This window comes from Euleptes europaea, chromosome 17, assembly GCF_029931775.1.
Source record: "Euleptes europaea isolate rEulEur1 chromosome 17, rEulEur1.hap1, whole genome shotgun sequence".
Taxonomy (NCBI): domain Eukaryota; kingdom Metazoa; phylum Chordata; class Lepidosauria; order Squamata; family Sphaerodactylidae; genus Euleptes; species Euleptes europaea.
In genome coordinates this window covers 2,232,971-2,245,917 of record NC_079328.1, presented here as the reverse complement: position 1 = coordinate 2,245,917, position 12,947 = coordinate 2,232,971, and the positions used below count along the sequence as shown (strand labels likewise).

Below are 12,947 nucleotides of genomic sequence, written 5' to 3'. Positions count from 1 at the left end.
TCTCCCTCTCCCATAATACTAGAACACGGGGTCATCTGCTAAAGCTGGAGAGCGACAGATTCAAAACAGATAAAAGGGGAAAAAATTCACACAATGCATAGTTAAATTGTGGAACTCCCTGCCCCAGGATGTGGTGATGGCTGCCAGCTTGGAGGGCTTTAAGAGGGGAGTGGACTTATTCATGGAGGAGAGGGGTATTCATGGCTATTAGTTAGAATGGATACTAGTCATGCTGCATACCTATTCTCTCTAGTATCAGAGGAGCATGCCTATTATTTTGTGTGCGGTGGGATGGTGCTGCTGCAGTCGTCTTGTTTGTGGCTTCCTAGAGGCACCTGTGTGGCCACTGTGTGAACAAACTGCTGGACTTGATGGGCCTTGGTCTGATCCAGCAGGGCCTTTCTTATGTTCTTATTCGAATTGTTTTCTCAGCTACCAGTTTGTAGGTGTTGTTTGTTTATATTCACATAACGCACAGCATTGTTTCTTCACATAGGTTTTGTGGCCATGCAGTTCCCTTTTCTTCAATAATTGTTTGTCTCTCAGCCACGCACGTTTTTAACTTGGCTGTGTTGAGGAAGGTTGAAATAGTTCCTTCCTGTGTTATGACTGAGCTCGCAGACTTGGGCCCATGACTGTGTTGTGCAATTGTGAGGAAGTTGAGTTGTGACAAGGTGTTTGGAGCAAAATACCTTATTCTTAGTTGCCGTCAAGCCCGAATTTACTTTAATGTGTCACACCCTTAATATTTAACAAGATAGTGCAGCTCAGAAGTCTTCATGGATTACTTTCAGGGGGGAAAGGAGTTTGTAGATGGCTTCTTGAGATGAATTTTTAATGACAGTTGTTGGATTATTAAAAAAAAACAGTACAGGGATTGCTTTATTGTGTTCTGAATGGTATTGTGAAAATTGCACCCTGTTGCTAAAGAGGGCGAGTAAAACAGACAGTAAGATTCAGAAGGCTGAACTGCATCCCCACAGCTAAGTAGAGTGTCAAGACTTAGTGATGATGCTTCGAACACTGGAGGCTGGATATTAGTTCACATACTGAACTCATAGTGGAATGTTTAATTGGTTATCCATACTGAGGGCCAAAGTAGATGGGATGGAAGAGAACTGTGGGGGTTTTTTAAAGCTAAGAGGCAACTATGTGGTAGGGCACCATTTGGGTTGACACCCTGGTATTGGTGGGGCGGGGCTGGGGGGTGTCTACTGCTGTTAGCCCTGTTTGTTATTTGATTGCCTTTGTCATCTGCATGGTTTATTACAGCGCCAATAACTGTGGGGAGGGCAGGGCTTGGTTCAAGAGCTTCCAGGAAGTTGTCTGTGGTGGACTTCATGTGGTCAGCGAAGTGATAGGTGATGGAGAATGCCGTACCTCTTTCCATTAACTGTCTCAACCTGATGTCAATAACAAGCAGATCCCAATCTGCAAAGCCTCATTAATGTAGTGAGAACAGCTTAAAGAGCATTACTAAACAGCACAAGCAACAGAATGAATTCTGAAAACAAGTCACACAAACAGGGTTGCCCACCTTCTTCTAGCAAGTCTTTGCATGACACAGTAGCAGACTAAGCTCAGCCCTGGACTGCATGTCCACATTAGGTGTGGCTTCACTTGTTGCATAAATGTTCTCTAAGGAGCTTACAAAGGCACAGGACCCCTGTCAGGATAAGAGTTGGCAATCCTGCAAAAGAAGAGCTGGATGCACACTGCTCGTAGCTGCTGGGATTGCCGTGGGTCTCACGTGGGGTCTGCAGTGTGCTGGGAGTGGGGCGCACCTTTGCCCTCATTGGAGAGCTGCCAAGAGAGGGAACAGAGGCAGTAGTGAGTAATGGTAAGCAACTGCAACAGATAGCAGGTAGTCCTAGCCGCTCGGTAGATGGTAGTGTGACTCTGAGAATTGGTATGATGTAATGGTTAGAACATTGATCTAGAACTGGGAAGACCTGGGTTCAAATCCCCTCTCATCTTGAAATTCACAGGGTGACCTTGGGGTGGTCTGTCTCTCCCAGCATAGTCTACCTCAAAGGCTTGTGACAATAAAACGGAGAGAGCGATGCGCCTCTGCTGCCCTTGGGGGAAGGGGGTGGGATCACAACGAAATAGGAGCTGAGATGCATTAATGCATTAATTAGTAACGCAGCATTCTGACTAAGCAATAACCGCAAATCACTTTCGTTTTCTGATTGGCCTTCTATGAGCTCATGCCATTGAGAAAACGAATATAGAGATAGTGCAGTCCTGAGAAAATTATGCTCGTTGGGGGCACAGCAAGAAGGCTGTGCAGGCGGCATCACAACCCATTTGATTTTGGCCCTTGAGGGGGAAACTCTGGTCAATCTGACCTTTTGGAGAAACCTTTGGACAACCTTTTGAAACTCTTGTATGCTGAAAGAACTCTTGAAACTGGTAACTATTGGAACATTGCTTTTGAAAAAGCCTTGACAATTTTGTGAACCTTGGAAAACTGAAGTATTGTATGAGTTAGCTATGCTAAATCATTTTGTTATTTTCTTGCTTGAAACTTCATGACTTTTTCTTTCCTGTAAACCAGCATAAATCTTATAAATAAATTGTTAGCCTTTAAATGGATTGTGTCTTTTGACTTAGGGATTCCAAGCCTAAATCTTGTGCCTTGTGTGAGAGTAAAACCACCTACCAAAAACCTAAGACATATTTGGGAGTGTAATTTTTCCCTAGCAAGGCCTCTACCTTGCAGGGTAAGTATTGCACTTAAATTTTGAAGTGAGTTGGGAGGGGATTGCCCTTATCCTTTCCCTGGAGCTCAACCTTTAGTAAAGGGCTGGTGGCAGCTACTCATTAAACTTGGGGTGGAGACCTGGAGTTTAATGTTTTGTCTCTCCGTGGGAAACTTTTGACCAAATCAAAGCAGCCCAGCTGGTGGAGACTGGTTGGAGCTCTTTGACATGGGGCTCTTTGACATGCCACCTGCCTGCTTTTCTGGCTGCCCTGCCTTATCCTCTTCCCTTCTTGGTGATGCCTGCGTTCCATTCATCCGTTGTGGGACATACATTACTGTAGTAATTGAAACGGCACCTGCCCATTTCTCGCTGGGAACAGAGTAGGACTCAGCTTACAGTTTCTGCTTGTGCTGCTCTGTCTGGCCAGGCTCTGGTCCTGTAAAGTGCATGGGGTTGATATGCACATAGCCAGCACTAACAATCTCCGCGTGGAGCGCCTGGCACTTACGTAGAAAAGGGACTGTGATCCTTGTTGTCTTTAGACCCTGGTAGAAGATTATCTGTGTCATGATCCGGAGATGTAGGCTTCTATTGAAGCTCACCAGGGGTTCCTTGGGACCCTGACAGCCACTTACTTTCCCAGAGAAGAAAGCCATAAAATACACCAAGATCTCAACAAGAGCAGAGATGCGTTTCCGCAAGGAGATGACCATTTGCTCTACCTGCCAGGCAGGACAAGAGGGATAGCTGTTGTAAAATATGATCTGGGTATTGAGACTTGTGGACACGTGCTCTTGGATGACTGGGAGATTGAGGTTCACCATCTATGAGGGAATGAGTTCCCTACATCTGGATTGAGTAAGAGGCTTCCCACCAGCGAAGGCAGGAAAGGTTAAAAGGATGGTAGTTTGCAGTTAGTGATGTTCAAATGCTAAGAGTTGGAGTCTCCTGCATGGAGCAGGTGGGGTCAAGATTTGCATTTGCTCCACGGGCATGCAGGGACAGATCCTGGAGGTAAACTTTCTGTATTAAGTTTAGCTTAGTGAGATTAATTTTCCTGTTCTCTTCATTAGATTTGTGAACCAGTAGGCATGACAGTTATTTTTCCTTGTGTTATGTTCTAGTTATGACATGTAGCCATAAAGTTTTCCTTTTTAAAAGAGCAGTCTGTGTTTCAACAACTCCCTGCATGCCTTAGCCACTCACTCACGCTAAACACACAGGCACAGGGGAAGGGCTGAAGTAGCTGAGAAACTCTGCCTTTTGCATATGCTCAGAGGCAGCCTTTACTAGTGTTCCTCAAGTCACTGGTAACTTGGGAGGCTGGATTTAACTTGGGGTGGTGGCCCTGAAGAAGAATACACTATACATGCACACAAACGTGCTATATGCATGTAAGCACACATAGACCCAGGGCAGGTTTATGACAATCTACACATACAGAGTTCATAGCAAACAGCTCTCCCTTCCATTCCTCTGTGCCCTCTGTAAGGGAGACATTGCTGTAGGTATTACGAAAGGAAATATTTTTCACCTAATGTACAATGTCCATGTTTTGAGGTGGGAAACATGGGAGACATTTGCAGCAGTCCAACTTTGAAGCACAAGATTCCGCTTCTCCTTGTCCTGTGCAACGAGATGTCCCGTGGCTTCCTGAGCTTCTCTACAGCTTACAGTGCATGAGATTTTCCCTAAACTTGGGCCAATTAATCAGTCTTTTCTTTCATCAGGATCCCAAGACTTTAGTTTTGTTTGAATAATCAGTTAATGTTGAAGTAAATTATGTATTTTGGTGGATGATAGGCAAGTGCTATCTATTTATCTTATCCCAAGGGATAGTTTACTTAATGCGAAACATTAAGCGCCCCAGCCATGCCATCCCCGGCTGCTAAAAGGCTCAGGAATGGGCTGCCCGAAAAGAATTTGGAGCCTCTTCCATCAGAGGAAGGTTCCTTAAGTTGTAGGCTTTAGACTTACTTGAATGAAGTGGTAGGATACACACCAGTGTTATCTGGTAATCTACATATGCAGGATATTTTATTATTTAAAACAAGTTAAAGCAGCAATTCTAAGGACACTTTCCTAGAAGTAAGCTCTACTGAATAACATGGAACTTTTTTCTGAGTAGTCCTGCTGAAGATTGCTCCCTAAGAATAAATGCAGATACAACCAAAGATCATTTGCATGTAGGAGCAGATTACTGTGCACATTACCCTGTCCTTATGTACTCCATCCTACAGAAAATGTATCAAGTTATCTGCAGTTAGCCGAACTGATTGCAAAAAGTGGTTGTACATCGAGTTTATACCCACTTCTTTTTTCACTATTTAAACAAATTTACACCCTCTTTTTAAGACGTAAATCTAATTTCCAGATAACAAAGGTGATAATTAATTCACTAACTGATTTCCACATTTTAATTTATTAAGTTTTTATGAAATTAACACATTAGCTCTTTTCCTCTAATTCAACCTTGTTAACGGTTGTCATATTTAAGAAGAGGTATTTCTGGAAACAGTTTAAATTGTTATTGTCATGAGCGTTGGGTTGCTTGGTATTATGTGAAGTCCTAAAATATAACTAATTGGAAACACTGGCTTCACAAAAGAGGGCTTGATAATGTTGCCCAAAATCTTGACTCAGATTTTCCTGAATATCTGGTTCATCATCATGTCTTCTGTGCAGTCCCACATGGGACTGCACAAGTGCATAGCCAGCCACTGAGATTTTTTCTAGCTTCTAGAAGTCTCAGCAATAAAGAGCGCTCCCCTCCCACTCAGCCAGTGCTGTAGTTTCCCACCCAAACAGTCACGTGACCAAGGGGGAGGGGGCATCTTCCCTCAGTTCTCTTTCTGCTTCCGCGGAGAGAGGACTTCTGTGCTTCAGCTCTTTCAGATTTACCTCAGGGACATTTGTCCTTTTTCCTGAGACAAAGATAAAAGAGGCTAGTTCTTCTAAGGAAAATAAAAATACGGAGAAAGTCTGCTGAGGCTCCTTTTAAAAATGTGCAAAATGCAAGACAAAAATGGCTAAAAAGGACGGCCACTCTGAGTGCGTCCTATGTTTAGGGGAACGCCATATCCCCTCCTCTGGTCGGGAATGCTCCCGTATGACCAACAGATCTCGTCAGGAGAGAGCCACCAGGCTTAAGGCCGCTCTTTGGAAGCTGTCTTTAGAGCCCCAAATGGTTCCAGCAGCTTCTGCAGATCGCTCTTCAGTAATCTCGGCACCAGTTTCCACCCCAATAGTTCCCTCAACATCAACAGAGGGAAGGTCTTCATCTCTTCCAACTTTGACCCATACAAAAAAGAGGTCTGGGGATGCCCAGGGGAAGAAATCAGCTAAAAAGTTGAAGTTGGTGGTGTCTAGGTCTTCCCCGCCGGACCTTGACTCCTCGGGTTGATGTCAGGACTCTGGTTGATGTCAGGAGTCTTCTTCTCGGCGCTGTACTTCTTCGCCGCATTGTTCGGCTTCCCTTGATGTTGATCCATCTGCCTGCATCACGTCTGTGGCACATAATCTCAATGTGGAGGTTCAGCCTGTTCCCACTGAGCACCATCATTCACTGTCTCCTTCAGTCAAGAGTCACGTCTCCGGTGTTCTCAGTTCGGGTTCCAGTGTAGTATCCCTGCATCGTAGCAGGTCTCCTCTACGTAGTAGTGGATCTCATCGATGTCACTCCTTTTCCCCACGCAGGGATGCTTCGCCGCGTCGAAGCCGCTCCCTTGGGCGAGATGTTCCCTCAGCGTCAAGAGCCTCACCTAAGTAAAGAGGTTTCTTGCCGCTCTCCCGGGCGAGATGTTCCCTTGGCGTCAAGAGCCTCACCTTCTCCTTGACGTTGTTCGCAGTCCCCGCTGTCATAGAGGCCGAGGACCCCTTCTTCCTCATGGAGGGCTTCAAAGTTGCCGCATGACATGACATGATGTAATGGAAATACCTGTGTCTCCTCGACACCATCGTCGCTCTGAATACCATTACCATCACGATTACCATAGGCGTAGTCTTAGGGAGCAGAGATATACCTGCCCTTATTATTACAACTGCGACAGTTCTCGACATCGTCACTCGACATCAAGCAACTTATCTTCTCCTCAACGTCGACACTCACTTTCTTATTGGGACCATTCTCGTTCCAGAGATTCACCGGCTGGTGTGCCTTCTCGACGTCATGCTTCCCCTCATCATCGGCGTCGCTCAACGTCGAAGGAGTTGGTGCATCAACTGCGCTTGACATCTGAACACTTACCTGCTAGACACCATCGAAATAGCCATTCCATCTCTCAGCAGAGATGTTCCACGTCAAAGGACCGAGCGGTACCTGTGACCCACCATCCACATCAGCAGCATGCTTTGACATCGAAGGATCAGCCTCGACCTCATCATTCGTCAAGGTCTGCATCCAATACTGGCCAGATACCTGCCAGTCCCAGGTGTTCTCCTGTTCCAGACCCAAGCATCTCAGACTCGGACACCGTCTCAGGTGACTCGGACAACGATTCTGAGGCTGCTTCCTAACCTTCTCCAGAGGACTTGATTGATGGGGACTTCTCCCCCTTTTAGTGTCAGGTCTTTCATTGATCAGGTGACTAGGATGGCAAAGTCCCTGAACCTTGATTACAAACCTACTGTCACCGATCCTGTCGACACCATAACTGACATCTTACATAGGGCAGATGGTGGCCCTGTTGCCCTTCCATTTGTCAAGAGCATTCTTAACATAATCCAATCCAACTAGGGACAGCCCTCCTCTGGTTCACCTTCAGTACATAAGGTAGATTCTTTATATAAGATATCGCATGAAGGATGCGACTTCATAACCCACGATCTGACTCCCAACTCCATGATCGTAGAGGCCCTCTCGGGCAGGTTCAGAATGAGCTCCCACACTTCTCCACAGGATAGGGAAGGGAGAAAGCTTGATCACATGGGAAGGAAAATTTGCACTGCCATGGTTCAATCGGCAAAAAATATTAATTTTCTAGCAGTAATGAGCCGATATCAATTCTTTTTTTGGGACAAGATGTCCCCCTACATTGCCCTCTTGGATGAGGACAACAAAGCTCTGGCTAGGGCTGTACAATCTGAGGAGATGTCCATTGGCTGTAGTCAGCTTATGGGCTCCAGACATGTGGCCGATAGCACCAGTAGGGACATGTCCACGTCCGTAGCAATAAAACCTTACGGATTACGGCAGCCCAGCCCTCCTCTTTCAAACCCAAATATTTCCCAAAGCACACTCAGGCCTTCACAAGACCATATAGATTTCATGGCCAATCGCATGCCCAGGCTCATTTTCTCCCCCAGTATGCCTCTACTCAGCAAGATAGGCGTTTTCCTCCCAAACCGAGAGGGAAGAAGGGAGACCAGACTTCTCCAGGCAAGTCCAACAAGGGCAAGAATGCCTGACTAAACCATGTATCTTGTTTCAACAACCGGTTATCTTTGTTTTTTCATGTTTGGTGTTCTATTTCTGCTGATAGTTGGGTGTTAAAAATAATAAAAGTTGGATATTTTTTGGAGTTTAAAGCATTGCCTCCATGTCCCCCCCCCCACAGCCTTGTTCTCTACCGTCCCTCAACTTTTGTGGGACAAAGTCTCCGAACTCCTGTTGAAGGGCACTATATCAGTGGTACCTCAAGATGAGAAAGGCTGTGGCTATTATTCCCGCTATTTTTTAGTGGACAAAAAGAATGGGGGAAAGAGGCCAATCCTATACCTTAGGGGTCTTAACAAGTTTCTGAAGGTTAAGAAGTTTAGAATGGTTTCCCTCACAGATGTTCTGCATCTCTTGCAAGCCAATAGCTGGTTTTGTATTATTGATCTAAAAGATGCGTATTTCCACATCTCACTCCATGGGGAGTGTAGATAATACCTCCGTTTTGTATGTGGCGAAGATCACTACCAGTTTAATGTACTCCCTTTTGGCCTTGCTACCACACCGCATGTATTTTCTAAATGCCTGGCGGTGGTGGTGGCACATTTGGCCATTCATGGTTGCACTATCTATCCATACCTGGATGATTGGTTGTTTGTTGGGAACTCCCCTGATCAATTATCATCCCAGGTTTCCTTTGCCATTCAGTCCCTGGAGGAGTTGGGATTGGTCATCAATTATGGTAAGTCCACCCTTCAACCCACTCAGACGGTGGAATTTATAGGGGCAAACGTAGACTCTGTTGTAGGGAGGGGTTTCTTGCCCCCAAAGAGGATTGCCTTGATTAGGCAACCGGTTCATTTTTTCCAGGTTAACCGTTTTCAGAGTGCTTTGTGTATCCAAAAACATCTAGGTTTAATGGCCTCCACCATGGCAGTGGTTTTCACTGCTATGTTGCATATAAGGCCTCTTCGGAATTGGTTTTAACCCCTCCACTGACGACAATCCAAAAAACTGTCAATTCCCAGACAGGTGATTCACTCTCTTCTTTGATGGGATTCCCCATCCAACCTATCAGAGGGTGTAGCCTTCGGTTCACTCTCCCTGCAACTTTTCATCACTACTGGTTGGGGAGCATCCTGTGGGGATTGCATGGGTAGTGGTCTTTGGTCCCTATCTCAGTCCAAGCTCCACATTAACCTTTTAGAACTTACGGAATTCAACACACTTTGCTTTCTTTTGCAGATATTGTTGCGGGCAAAGTTGTACAAGTGGCCACGGACAACATGGTCACAAAGTTTTACATATCAAAGCAAGGTGGCACTGGATCCGGTGCACTCTGTGTGGAGGCCTCAAGGATATGGCATTGGGCCATCCTGCAGGGCACATGTCTCTTCACCATCCACATTGCTGGCACTTCAAACACCATTGCCGATGCCCTAAGCAGGCAGTCCCCTGACCCACATGAATGGAGACTGAATCCCGCCTGCCTAAAAGACATTCTTCTGGAAGTGGGTTACCCCCAAAATAGATCTATTTGCCTTGCCAAAAAATGCCATCTGCCTAAATTTTTTCTGCACCAGGGCAGCTCTGGACCGGGGGTCTCTAGGGGACGCTTTTCAAGTGACATGGACAGGGGCTCTGTTTTATATTCCCCCTCCCCCCGTTCCCCCTGTTGAGCAGGGTGGCCGCCAGAATCAAGGAGGACAGGACCGACTGTATACTGATTGCCCCCTTCTGGGCACGTCAGCCCTGGTTCCCCACGGTGGCTGCTCTGGCCAAGGGGAATGTGCTCCTTCTACACCCACACGATGACCTCTTGACACAAGGTCTATGGTGTTACCCAGACATGAGGTCCCTACACTTAGCAGCGTGGAGGATCCGCCCCTGACATGATGGCCTCAAAGGGTTTTGGAAGTTTTGCACTGTGTGTAAGCCCTCCACAAGGAGGTCTTATGTTGCCAAGTGGCACAGGTTTTCTGAGTGGACTACTACTAGGGGGATTGTCCCTAAATTAGCATGTCCCTTGAAGATTACAGCCCATTCCACCAGGACACAGGCTGCTTCTGCTGCTTTCTCTTCCAGATTGAACCTACATGATGTGTGCAGAGCAGCAACATGGTCCAGTGCATCCACCTTCATCAAGCATTACGCGATAGACATGGATTCCGGCAGGGACGCTGCAGTGAGGAAAGCAGTGCTCCAATCATTATTTCGTTAGAGGAGTCCTACACCCTCCTCCTTGGGTAAGCGAGCTTGCTATTCTCCCATGTGGGACTGCACTGAAGACACGATGATGAAAAACAGAGTTGCACTTACCTGTAACTGTTGTTCATCGAGTGTCTTCGTGCAGGCACACATCCCTCCTTCCCCGCTGTGGGACACATCTTTCTTTTCACATCTGTCTCCACGGCGGCAGGTTGGAGAACTGAGGGAAGAGCGCCCCCTCCCCCTTGGCCATGTGACTGGGCGGGAAACTGCAGCACTGGCTGAGGGGGAGGGGAGCGCCCTTTGGAGCTGAGGCTTCTAGACGCTAGAAAAAATCTCCGTGGCTGGCTCTGCACCTGCGCAGTCTCCCATGTGTGCCTGCACGAGGACAACTCGATGAACAGCAGTTACAGGTAAGTGCAACTCTGTTTTTCTATTAGAACATTTACTGAGAAACAGCCAAGATAAATGTCAGTTTAAGCTATTTGTTCATGTTAGTTTGGTATAGATGATATGGTTCCAGGGAAAACAATATTTTAAAAAGATTCTGTCTTTTATTTGGCCACAGTTTTGTTATCATTGAGTAAAGAAAGACAACAGAAAGATCACTAAGGACCTTGTCGCCCTTCCTCCTAGCCTGTCGTAGCAAAAGCAGCAGAGCTTGCTGATATATTGAAAGGATTATTGTTGTTGTTGTTGTTGTTGTTGTTACAATTTGTATCTCACCCTCTATCCCAGTCGAGGCCGAGCTCAGGGCAGCTAACATAATCAAATAATAGTACAATGTAATACAATAAAACCACAAATAAATCAACTTTGGAATTTTTAAAACCAGTTTCTTGTTATTAATCAATTAATCGATTGGCACTCATAGCTAGAGCATGGGTCCGCAGTGGGCCTGAGAAAACAGTCAGGGTCCCCAGTTTAGATTAGATAACAGCACAAAGGGGTTACTAAAAGACAGCTTAATGATCTCTCCCAGGGGAGCCCACACCGCATCTCCACTGGCCTTAACCAGCCAAGATGGGCATGGGTCCAGGAGGCAAGTGGTGGGCCATCAGGATCCTGTCGACATCAGCCCGGGAGAGCCGACTGAAGTGGTCCAATCTTGGGCCTGAAGATGGGCAAGGGGCCTCCATTAAGTGCATCAATGTTGCGGAGCGACAAGCTCACAAAAGCCTCACAGCTATGGACTGAATTAGAATTGGACTGCCCCTCCGAAAGGGACGTAGGCGATCTAATTACTCTAAACAATTGAGCTGGGCCACAGGTAGCGGATGCGATGGAGGCAGCAGAGGGCTCCTTCTTCGCAGCCTTCACTGCCACCTCCTGGGCTTTCATAAGCGTCCTATAAGATGTTCCTGCGGCTTCCTTGTGAGCCCGCCGCCAAACTCACTCTAGCCGTCTAAGTTCCCATTTAGGTCACATCTGATTTATAGCCAAGAGCTTACCTCATCAAATGCATTAAAGGTGGCAGCCATGTTAGTCTGTAGTAGCAGGGTGCGAAATCAAGTACACTAGCAACTCTTGAGACAAACAAAATTTCCCGTGGTGTTAGTTTTTCCTGAATCAAAGCTCACTTTGCCCAATACAAGTAAGAATGAAGCTGCTTCCCCCCCCTGCCTTGTGCTTCTGCAGCCTGACCGTCTGGCCCTTCTTTGTAACACCCGCCCATCTTCTTACCTGGATGTAAGGGCTGATGGATCTTCAGTCTTATACCCTGGAAAATGTTGTTGGTCTCTTAGCTGCTGGTGTACTTGAAATTTGTTCCATGGAAGTGGGCAGAGATGGTAATAGGTGTTACTAAACTTTCAATGCATCTGATACAGGAAGCTCTTCTTATATAAGCACCTCTTGTGATAAACGTATTAGCCTTCTTGGTGCACCAAGTTTGTTTTTTCTTGTTGTTTGACATTTTTCCACATAAGAAAAATTTCTGCATTTCCACTTAGGAAAAATATACTTCTGGGTGGCAAAAATATACATCATGTGGCAAAATCGCTCTAGTGTCTCTTTTGCCATGAATACTTTTATTTGGAAGCTACAGGGCTCCAGTTTGGATGATATTGTCCCCAATTTCTCTCCTCTGCTTGATGCAGAGAACAAACGTGCACTTCCCTTACATTCTTTTCCTATTGCTGCGGCCATCAGACATCCTTGCGTGGCTGTGGTGTTTAAATAGGATCTTCAGGTGTAAATTCCAAAACCTATTTTCTTCAGGTATTTGATTTTATGTATGGAATTGCTGCAAAGTAGACAGTCCTTCAGTATTTATGTCTGACAATATATACACACCTTTTTTCTTGCAGGAAAGTTATATGCATGTTGAAAAAAATGTCAAGAGTAAAATTACTCTAATTCTTAGCTCAACACAGCACAAAACTGTTTGAACAGCAACACAATTTTCATCCCAGTTGTCATACATTTAATGCATCTGAATTAAGCCAATCTTTGATTCAAATAATGTAGTTATAGGGTTCTATCTGCTTTATTATATTTATATTCTAGTTTTTCCTCCAGGGAACACAGGGTGGTGATGTTAGTATTCCCATCCTCTATTTTCTTTTCGGAGGGAAGGTGGCATGGGATAGCCTGATCTTTTCAGATCTCAGAAGCTAAGCAGGGTTGGTACTTGGAAGGGAGACCACCGAGGAAGA

The 12,947-nt window shown here is 45.8% G+C and overlaps 1 protein-coding gene across 2 annotated transcripts in view; it reads left to right on the top strand.

Moving 5' to 3' along the window:
* SLC12A7 (solute carrier family 12 member 7) overlaps positions 1–12,947 on the top strand; it is a 199,901-nt gene that overhangs the window by 128,039 nt on the left and 58,915 nt on the right. The window lies entirely within an intron of this gene.